Source organism: Trachypithecus francoisi, unplaced genomic scaffold, assembly GCF_009764315.1.
Source record: "Trachypithecus francoisi isolate TF-2019V2 unplaced genomic scaffold, Tfra_2.0 Lachesis_group8, whole genome shotgun sequence".
Classification (NCBI taxonomy): Eukaryota; Metazoa; Chordata; class Mammalia; order Primates; family Cercopithecidae; genus Trachypithecus; species Trachypithecus francoisi.
In genome coordinates this window covers 27506928-27516809 of record NW_022681473.1, presented here as the reverse complement: position 1 = coordinate 27516809, position 9882 = coordinate 27506928, and the positions used below count along the sequence as shown (strand labels likewise).

The 9882-nt window shown below is 38.2% G+C and overlaps 1 long non-coding RNA gene across 1 annotated transcript; it reads left to right on the top strand.

The window, feature by feature from the left end:
- The first annotated feature begins 1182 nt into the window (after positions 1-1182).
- On the top strand, positions 1183-8316 carry LOC117080429. The gene is made up of 3 exons (XR_004435825.1): positions 1183-1270; positions 6349-6457; positions 8233-8316. It is a non-coding gene; the product is annotated as an uncharacterized LOC117080429 (long non-coding RNA).
- Positions 8317-9882: the final 1566 nt, after the last annotated feature.

Below are 9882 nucleotides of genomic sequence, written 5' to 3'. Positions count from 1 at the left end.
TTGAAGCTGGGACTTCACCCAGTAGCCACCACTTTCCCAGGAGCCTGTCTGTCTTCTACTGCTGTTTATGGAACCCAGGCTTTTCCTGCTGAGGGGTACCTGCAAGCCAGTGCTGAGCTTCCCTTAGCAACCCCTTGGTTTCCCTCCCATGCTCATTGGTGCCCAAATTCCAGAGGGGGCGAAGATGGCAAGGGGCTGTCATGTCAATGCTGCCTCAAGTGTGCGCATACCTGGCCAGGTTGTGACAGCATCCAGGCTTGGCCTCAACTTTGCTCCAAGGTTGGAGTGGGCTCTGGGAGTGAGGAGAGGCCAGACAATGGGAGTAGACACTTCCAAGCCTGTGCTGGCAGGTGGGGCCTTCCTGGGCCCCTGAGAGTGCAGAGATCCCTAGTTCTGCAGCCACAGCTTGGGTGGATGCAGCTGCACCCAGGAGGGCAGAGCTCCTGCCTGCTTCTGGTTTCCACGTGTACAGAGATGCCTGGGTCTGCAGCAGCCACTGCTGCTGGGCGGCCACAGCTGCACCTGGGGAGCACAAAGCTCCAATCCTGTCAACTCAGAAGGGGGCCGAGGCTTTCTCCTGTTTCCAGCACCCACTGGCTCCATGGAGCATGCAGCCCGGTTGTGCCTCCCCCACTGCAGCCAGTGTCATGGCAGCACCACTCTAGATGGACCACCACTGCTATCAGTACTTAGAACACATTAAACAAATTAATAGAACTTCATTTGATCTTTCTCTCCTTCTATAATATTAACAATAATAGCTAACAATTAATAGGTATATATTAGGTTGTTAGATAAATTCTCAACACTTCATGTGTATTTTCTTATTTCAAGGTCACAACAGACTTTATAAAAAAACAGAGAGTAGACTGGGCAAGGTGCTTCACAGCTATAATCTAAGCACTTTGGGAGGCTGAGGTGGAAGGATCCCTGGAGCTCACGAGTTCGAGACCAGCCTGGGCAACATGGTGAAACCCTGTCTCTACAAAATGTACAAAAAATTAGCTGGTTGTGATGGCACATACCTGGGAGGAACACCTGAGCTTGGCAAGGTCAAAGCTGCAGTGAGCCGTGATTCCACCACTGCACTCCAGCATGGACAGAGTGAGAACCTGTCTTAAAATAAGAAAAAGAAAAAATAGACAATAAGTAGGTACTGTTATTATCTTCACCAGACAGATGAGAGCTTTGAGCTACAAAGAAGCTGAGAGACTCACATAAGTTAGTAAGTTGCCCAAGTGAATGGACAACAGTAAACTATGGAGACGAGGTGTGTGTCTTACTGCATTTTGTATACGTGATACCTAACTTAGAATGTGCCTGAGTACATGCATGCATAAATGAATGAATGGATCAACAAATGAAATGTAATTCAATTACAATACATTGTGTCACCCGGATCTTGTTCTGCATTTATTCTTAATGAATGCATCAGATGATGATTATATCATTATTTTGGCTTGATTGGCTAGAATGTTTACCTGAACTTTGTAATGTGATATATATGTGAAATAACTTTGAGTAAATTGAACAGATACTAAACCACTTTTAAAATTGCAAAGTTGAAAACTGCATAATCTTTAGTATGAAACACCAAGCCCTACCTCATTAAAACTACTAAAGTATCATAATAATAATGAAAGTCATATGCTGCATTGTTCAAGAGAGCAGAAATAAGATTTACAATAAGATGAATGACTTAAAATAGCAGTAATCTTATACAGGAAACAACACACAATTAGCTAAAAATTGTATAACGTGGTGCTAAATGGGGCATAGCTGAATACACTGTGTAAGTATTTAATGTGAGAGAAAAAATTATTATGTGAAAGTTGTGGGCATTAAAAACTAATATTTCTACTTAAAATTCTTTTTTCTATCTCTCTGCCATCTAGTAATCTGCCAAGTAGAGGTGTTGGAAAGGAAAAAAAAAAAGGTGAGGCAAGTTTGTGCACATAATCATAGACAAAAGTGCATTTAGACTTTCTCTGAAATTTCCTTTGTGGGTAATTTTCTTGGTGCTTACAAGAGAAAACAAGTGACAGACATTGTGAGGGTTGTGGACACATTTGGAATTTAATGTTAGAACATAAAAACTTTGCAATGTATAATCAACCTGCCAAATATAAGCCTTGTTACTCAAGAGTTGTCCTGTAGTATCTGTGATTTTTCTATAATGTTGTTTGTCTGTTTCCAGTGGGCCAAATTTGTAACCTTTATCCCTAAACTGATTAAATAGAAATGAGAACTTAAAAATAGCAGGATTTAAGCATAGTAAGTGGAAACCAAATGTTACTCATTTGCACACATGGTCTAAATAATTAATGCTAATTTCTCCATGGTGTAATGAATATTTATTTATTGCTTCCATCGTATTCATTCTTCCTTACTTATCTCACCAAGAAGACCATGGTTTCTCCTTTGGATGGTCCCCTTTCTTTATCAGCCAATTGGCTTAGGTAGAATTAACTCCAATATTGTTCCAGGAGTAGGCAATTATTAGCCTACACAATTGTATTCTATTTCTTTTTTTTTTTTTTTTTTTTTATTTTTTTTTATTTTTTATTTTTTTGAGGCGGAGTCTTGCTCTGTCGCCCAGGCTGGAGTGCAGTGGCCGGATCTCAGCTCACTGCAAGCTCCGCCTCCCGGGTTCCGCCATTCTCCTGCCTCAGCCTCCCGAGTAGCTGGGACTACAGGCGCCCGCCACCTCGCCCGGCTAGTTTTTTGTATTTTTTTTTTAGTAGAGACGGGGTTTCACCGTGTTAGCCAGGATGGTCTCGATCTCCTGACCTCGTGATCCGCCCGTCTCGGCCTCCCAAAGTGCTGGGATTACAGGCTTGAGCCACCGCGCCCGGCCTGTATTCTATTTCTTCACCCTAGCCTGGGGTTATATATAAATCACAGCTCATGAGTTGTGAGATGTTTGTTTAGACTTCAGAGAAAATGGAACTTTGTTTTGTAGATACCATAATTAGAGCAATTGGATTTTTTTGAGCCAATAAATTATCTTTACTTTTTAAGCCAATTTTAGTTCAGGTTTTAACTTGAAACATAGATTTCAGGATGACAGCTATGGGCAATCTGAATGAATGTCATATACAATGAACAGAAAACTAGTTAATAGGAACCTAAGTGAAGATCACATATTAGGTGAAAAGCAGCCTGCTATTTTAAATTCTGATTATTAACTCAGAAATATATCATTTTCATTAGATTACATGTAGTATAGTATATAGATGCCTTTATATTATAGAAGGAAACACTAGTGGTCTATCCTGGCATTGAATGAAATAACATTTTGTCTTAAATTGGCAGGACACCCTTCCCTTTATTTAAGTATACATCTTTTGTGAGTCATCGTACACCTGTGTAATGATCTGTGTGTTTCCACATGATTTTCCTCTCTAAAACAGATGAGGCAGGAATGATAGAAAATCTGGCTAGTTGTCTTTGTTAGTTAAGAAATTCTGGCTGCAACTAGAAGAAATCAAATTCAAAATAGATTTATTATATTATGTAACAGATTAGGTGTTTCCAGGTTTGATTTATTCACTGGCTCAATTATATGATAAATGACCCAAGTCGTCTTATTTTTTTTTTTTTCTGCCAACTTCAGAGTTGGCTTTTCTTAGGTTTGCTTCTCTCATGGCCTCAGTATGGCTTGTGGCAATTCCAAGTATCTTGTGCAGATGATTTCACCCAGAAACAGGAGTGGAAGTTTCTCTTTATGCACCTTTTTTTAAAAGTCGTGAAAACTCTAACCTCTCAGCAGAATCACATTGTGTAAAACGATATCGCAGACTTATTTCTAAACCAATCACTGGAGAGAAAAAATAAATTATCTTGATTGGCATAAACACAGATTCACTCTCCACTTCTGAGAACGAGAAGGCTGAGAAGAAGCTTCTTCCCTTATTAGTGGCTGAATAGAAAGGAACTGATTTTATGGAATTAGAATTCTGTCTGCAGGGAAGACAGAGAGATAGAGATAATAGATTTGTGTGTTGTATTGGGGGTTTTGGCCTGCTTGGTAGAGATAATTTGAACCTAATTTCTCTCCAATTCTGTGGGAACAGCCTCAGTCTAATTTCCTTTGGTAAGTGCCTATCACTTGCCTCTGAAACAGAAAAGAAGCAAGCTTCTTGGGATAGTTTTGTTACACACCTGTACTGTCCTGGGAAACACAAAAGTGCAATCCTGCCAGAGTATTTGTGGCTTTAATGCAACCATACTCTAACTTAGCTTCTTTTGGATGAATTGACAGAAATGGTGCTAGAGGCTTAGCCTGAGAAATCATGATAAATCAATTGATTAGCAAATAGCAAATTCCATTTTGCACCTGGCCAATTACCCGACCCAACCAATTCCTGCATATTTCCCTCTTTCTCCTGATAAATGGGGCAGTTATTTGAGTATATAAATATCATTAACTTGTGTTTGAATAATTGTGCCTCCTTTGCTAAGCAGCACTCACAAATTAGATAAATCTCAGAAGCTTGTCGAAGTGCTTAGAAAATATTGTGCTAACACTTTAAAAATACTGAATGAGAATTTATCTAAATAAAATATGATTCAATTTTATTATACCTATTGATATTTCTTGTCCTTGGTTGGAAAATGGCTATGTTCCCCCAAGGTAATTTTAAGGGGATGAGATTACAAACCCTATTAAATATATCCTGTCCTTGGCATTCTTATGGCTGTCATATATTATAGTAGGAATATTTCTCAAGTAAATGTCGTTAAGATCAGATTTTTATCAATATGTGTGCACTTAAAGCAAGATTGACCTGGTATTCTGGATGCAGATTTTGCTGATGTACCTGGAATAATTATATCTACTTGTTTATTCAATTTTAAATTTGATTAGAAAGTGCCTAATGTTCCCATTTCAAGCTTGCAGGGTTATATCCTAAGTTCTTTCAGAGAAGTAGTAGATAAAGGGCAGTGAACTAGCCTTAAGTAATTCACCTCGTTAGGTTTGTTGAGTGTAGAGGGGCAAAGGATGTCCTTTCACCTAGGCAACTCCTGTTCACGGGAACTAGGCTACTTGCTGCTTATAGAAATTGACCAGTAGAAAAGAAATCTACACTTAAAATGCTTTACTTCTTTATTTTGTGTCTTCTTGACTCTTTTTTGTGACCCTTAATGCTCATATTTACCCTTTTTTGAATTGCATGATCAAGAACAGATCTTTACAAACTTTGGTGTGTATATAAATCCTTTGATGATTTTGCTGAAACCAATTCTAATTCAGTAGGTCTTAATGTGTCCTGAGAGTCTGCATTTCTAACAAGCTCCCGGATATTGCTGGTGATGCTGGTCCATGCATTATACTTTGAGTAGCAAGGAGCTAGCATTCCCTTACCATTCTTTTTTTCATTGAGTTCTAATAGTTCCATTTACCACTCCCTCAAAGTCTTGGTGAATGCGTATTTATTATTTTAGGCATTAGAGGTGGAGCTTAATTAATGCTTTGAGTTATTGAAATTTTCTATATTTTTATTTGGCAGTGATTTATGTATAGTTACATATAGAGACTTTTATTTTTGCCCAGTAAAGCACTGTTACTAAAGGTTTGTTCATATTCTGTTGTTTACTCTTTTTCCCAAAGAGAAACAATCTGAACAACAAAGAATAAAAAGGATATTATAAATGCAGTTTATAATATATAGTTTATGTGTTGTAGTAACTCTCAATCCTGTTTTGTGCTCTAGATAAATTAAAAATAAGACTTCTAAACAAAATACAATATGTCCTGTTAAATCTGAATTTTAGATAAGCAATGATGGGACATATTATATTCATATTTGGGACATATTATATCATTTGTTTGTTGGTAACAATAACTGGATTGCATTAATTGGTTTAAACTCATTTGGTCCAACTCACAATCTAAATCATCTTCATCTAAGCCTAGAATGTGGGCTGCTTGAAACATGGAAACTTCAATTGGCTGTCACATGTATCCTTAACTTTCAAGGAGCACGTTTCTGTACTCTCAAGGCAAACAAATTAGTTTAACAATTTTCTCTTTTACTTCTCCTCCAGTTCCTTGGGACTTAATTTGTAGTTGAAACAAATTGTCAGTTGAAGCAGTGATATATATCAAATCCTCCTAGGATCAGCTATATCTACATATACTCTGGGCTATGACTTAAATTTCCACAATAGGAGAATCCAAGTATTTGGGGGAAATTCATAAGCTCCTTGTAGTGTTTAGAAAAAATCTTTAAAAAATTATCTACTTGTCTCTGATTTCTTTTTCCCCTCAGAATCATCTATGGGTTTCAAGAGTAGTGTGGAATTTTGACACTTGGAGGAATAACTTTTCATTTACCCACCTAGGTCCAAGTGTCTGGGGGCATGTGAATTAACTGATAATAGATTCACAGGAGAAAAATGCATAACCTATGTTGGAGTACTTGTCAGCAAGTAACTGGAAGAATAGCCTAAGGTAAGAGTTTATATATTAGTTTCACAAAAGGGGGTAGGGTTAGGACTTCAACTGGAAATTACTAAAGTTCTCATGGGCCTTTTCATCCTGATGTTAAGGGCAGTGTCCCTAGCTAGATGCTCCCCTAGAGCTGGACAGGTGAATTAACACATCCACATGCTAGGGATCAATCTTCTTCCAAACCGGAAACTTCCTTATATGAGTGGGGTTAATGGTAGCTGTACTTTAAGGAGAATCTGCCTTCGTCAGATAAGGGAAGCAGTTGAGATAAGATTTGTCTTCTAATTGCTTCAGTGATCTTCAACTGTGAGCAACTCATAAAGGTTATAGGATGATGATAAAAAATATTTTAGGCATTGAATCTTAGTAAGCAAAGAAAGAATTCCCAAAGTTTGTCATTATGTAGTATCAAAGACACCGTGTGGAACATAACTTTACGGAAGAAGTATAGGACAAAGAAAAGGATGCAAGAAAATGTTTTCTCTCTTCACTTTCAGTGTGAATTCACGAGGCTTTAAGGGATCATAGCAGGTGTGAGGGACTAGATAATGGACATAGTTTGAATGAAAACCCAGATGATACTAAATAGACACTTGCAGCTGTATGCTATTTTATTTCTATCTCTAACACTCCATGGTTTCAGCACTTAGAATTTATGAAGTTAAGTAGATGAACACGTAGTTATTTCATCTATAATTAAATTTGAATGGAGATTCCTTCTAATTATAAGGATCCTCAGGTATTAAGGAAGATCGGAGGCAAGAAGGAGTAAAAAAAGACGGGTATAAAATTTAACTTAAAAAATATTTTTTCTCTTAAAATATAGTTTATGTATTCTTCATTGCCTTGTACCAAACTCCTAGGAGAAACTTTAACAACAATTATGAAGCAATACATATGATTCCCAATACCACTGTGTTATCATAAAAAAGATTCTTTGTTTATAATGTAAGCTAGTATTTTCACATAAATGCTCGCTCTTTGCTAGTAGCATACAAATAATGTTTTAGCATATTTCTTGTAGCATGTAGATGATATGGGAGGAGCATAAATGAGCAAGGATGTCTTGGAAGCATAGTAGAGGAAAGGTATCTTGTTCTACCCATTTTAGGTTTGTTGACAAAAGAAAAATTAATAAGAAAAAGCATGCACGTTTATGTAATTCGTTTTACCTGACATGGGAGCTGCTATGGTTTGGTTCTTTTTCCCTACCCAAATCTCATGTTGAATCGTATACCCCAGTGTTGGAGGAGGGCCCTGGTGGGAGGAGATTGGATAACGGGTTCAGAGTTCTCATGAATGATTTAGCACCGTCCTCCTTCGGTATTGTATAGTGAGTGAGTTCTCACAAGATCTGGTTGTTTAAAAGTGTGTGGCACCTCTCCCTTCCCTCTCTTCCTCCTGCTTCAGCCATGTAAGATATGCCTGCTTCCCCTTCCCCTTCCACCTTGATTGTAAGTGTCCTAAGGACTCCCCAGAAGCAGAAGCTGCTATGCTTCCTGTAGAGCTTGCAGAACAGTGAGCCAATTAAGCCTGTTTTCTTTTAAATTACCCAGTCTACGGTATTTCTTTATGGCAATATGAGAACAGCTTAATACAGGAGCCCTTCATCAGGAAATAAAGACCTGAAGAAGCACTTGAACCTTAGTGTTTTTATGTTAGGTTTTCTGAAGAGTGGAGAGTCATGGAAAAATCACAGCATTTACGTTAAATGTAATAAACTGGGGAAACTTAGCAACATCTGTTTGTTCAGGTTCCTCTCTGTGTTCTGTTAGTCTTCAGGGTGAAGAAAAGGATGCTCCTTTTCTCTAGGTGTAGAGAGGACCCTTCTCACATGAGGTTATTATGACTTGCTTCAGGTAAGAAGAGTCAAAGAAAGATCAAAGAGAGCTTCCTCCATCTGTTGTTTTCTCAAATTTCCTTCAGCTTAAAATATTCAATATGCCAAGGTGCCATATTTTCAGGTAGCATCGTGAATCCTGTTACTGAAATTATAGTTATTCACTGTAACTTTATCCACCTTGGCAAGAGCGATGGGAATATAAAATCAATTTTCCCTTTTACCTGATTATGTTATCTTAGGCTGTTTTGAACTTATTTAATAAAAGTCAAATATAAATGGGATAGATGGACTAGTTGAAAATATTTTGCTAAAAAAGATTAAAATTTTAATTGTAATTCATTGAAAACTATCAAATTACTGACAGAGTTTTGGATCACATATTAAGATGCTTTCTCCTGAGAAGGTAGAATGACAAGTTCTTCCCTAAAGTTCTTAAAGCAAGAACTTATATAATAGAAATATATCTGTATTATATGTAAAATAGCAACGGCAGTGGTGTGCTGTCTGAAGTGGCCACTGCAAAGACTCTGGCTGCAGTGGAGAGTGACAAACCCAGCAGACCCTAGCAAAAACTCAGGCAAAGGTGCCACCAGCCTCAAGTTTTCCATCTGGAAAAGCAACACCCTAAGGATACTGAGACAATAGTGTATATAGAGTGTACACACCCACACCCACACCCACACCATTTATTATCTACTTTGAGTATGATCTCTGATGAATAACGTAATCATGCCTGTTGTGAGTTTCACCTGAGAAATTAATTCATTCTTACTAACCCACTCCATACCCTGAACATTATCAAATATTCTCTTGGCATTTTACTTAGACAAAGTTTGTTTTCTTTTCTGGATTAATACCATTTTTTTTTTTTTTTTTTTTTTTTTTTTTTTTTGAGGCAGAGTCTCGCTCTGTCGGCCGGACTGGAGTGCAGTGGCCAGATCTCAGCTCACTGCAAGCTCCGCCTCCCGGGTTTACGCCATTCTCCTGCCTCAGCCTCCCGAGTAGCTGGGACTACAGGCGCCGACCACCTCGCCCGGCTAGTTTTTGTATTTTTAGTAGAGACGGGGTTTCACCGTGTTAGCCGGGATGGTCTCGATCTCCTGACCTCGTGATCCGCCCGTCTCGGCCTCCCAAAGTGCTGGGATTACAGGCTTGAGCCACCGCGCCCGGCCCTGGATTAATACCATTTTTAAGGTAGATGCCTATGTAGGGTATTTTTAAATTCTGTCTTCAAGCTTAAAAGGACTTTTGGAAAGTTTACTATTTGATATTTGGTCTAGAACCTTTGATAAACAGTTATTATGTTGATTGGAGATGATGAAATTAAAATTCTAGATGATAGTCATTATTTAACATTTTTTTCATGTTTTTGCTTAATGGTTGACAAAGATTCCTTGCTTGGCTGGTCTTTAGTCAGGCTACTGAACTTTCTCTTTGGTGCCTCAGTATGCCTATGCCTACTTGTAAAATCTAGCTTTAGCAAAAACCTTCATAAGTCAGTTTAGAAACAGTCCCCCACTCTTGATTTCTCACCCTCGGTATCTTATTGGGTTCCTGACCCTTCACCATTTCCAAGATGATG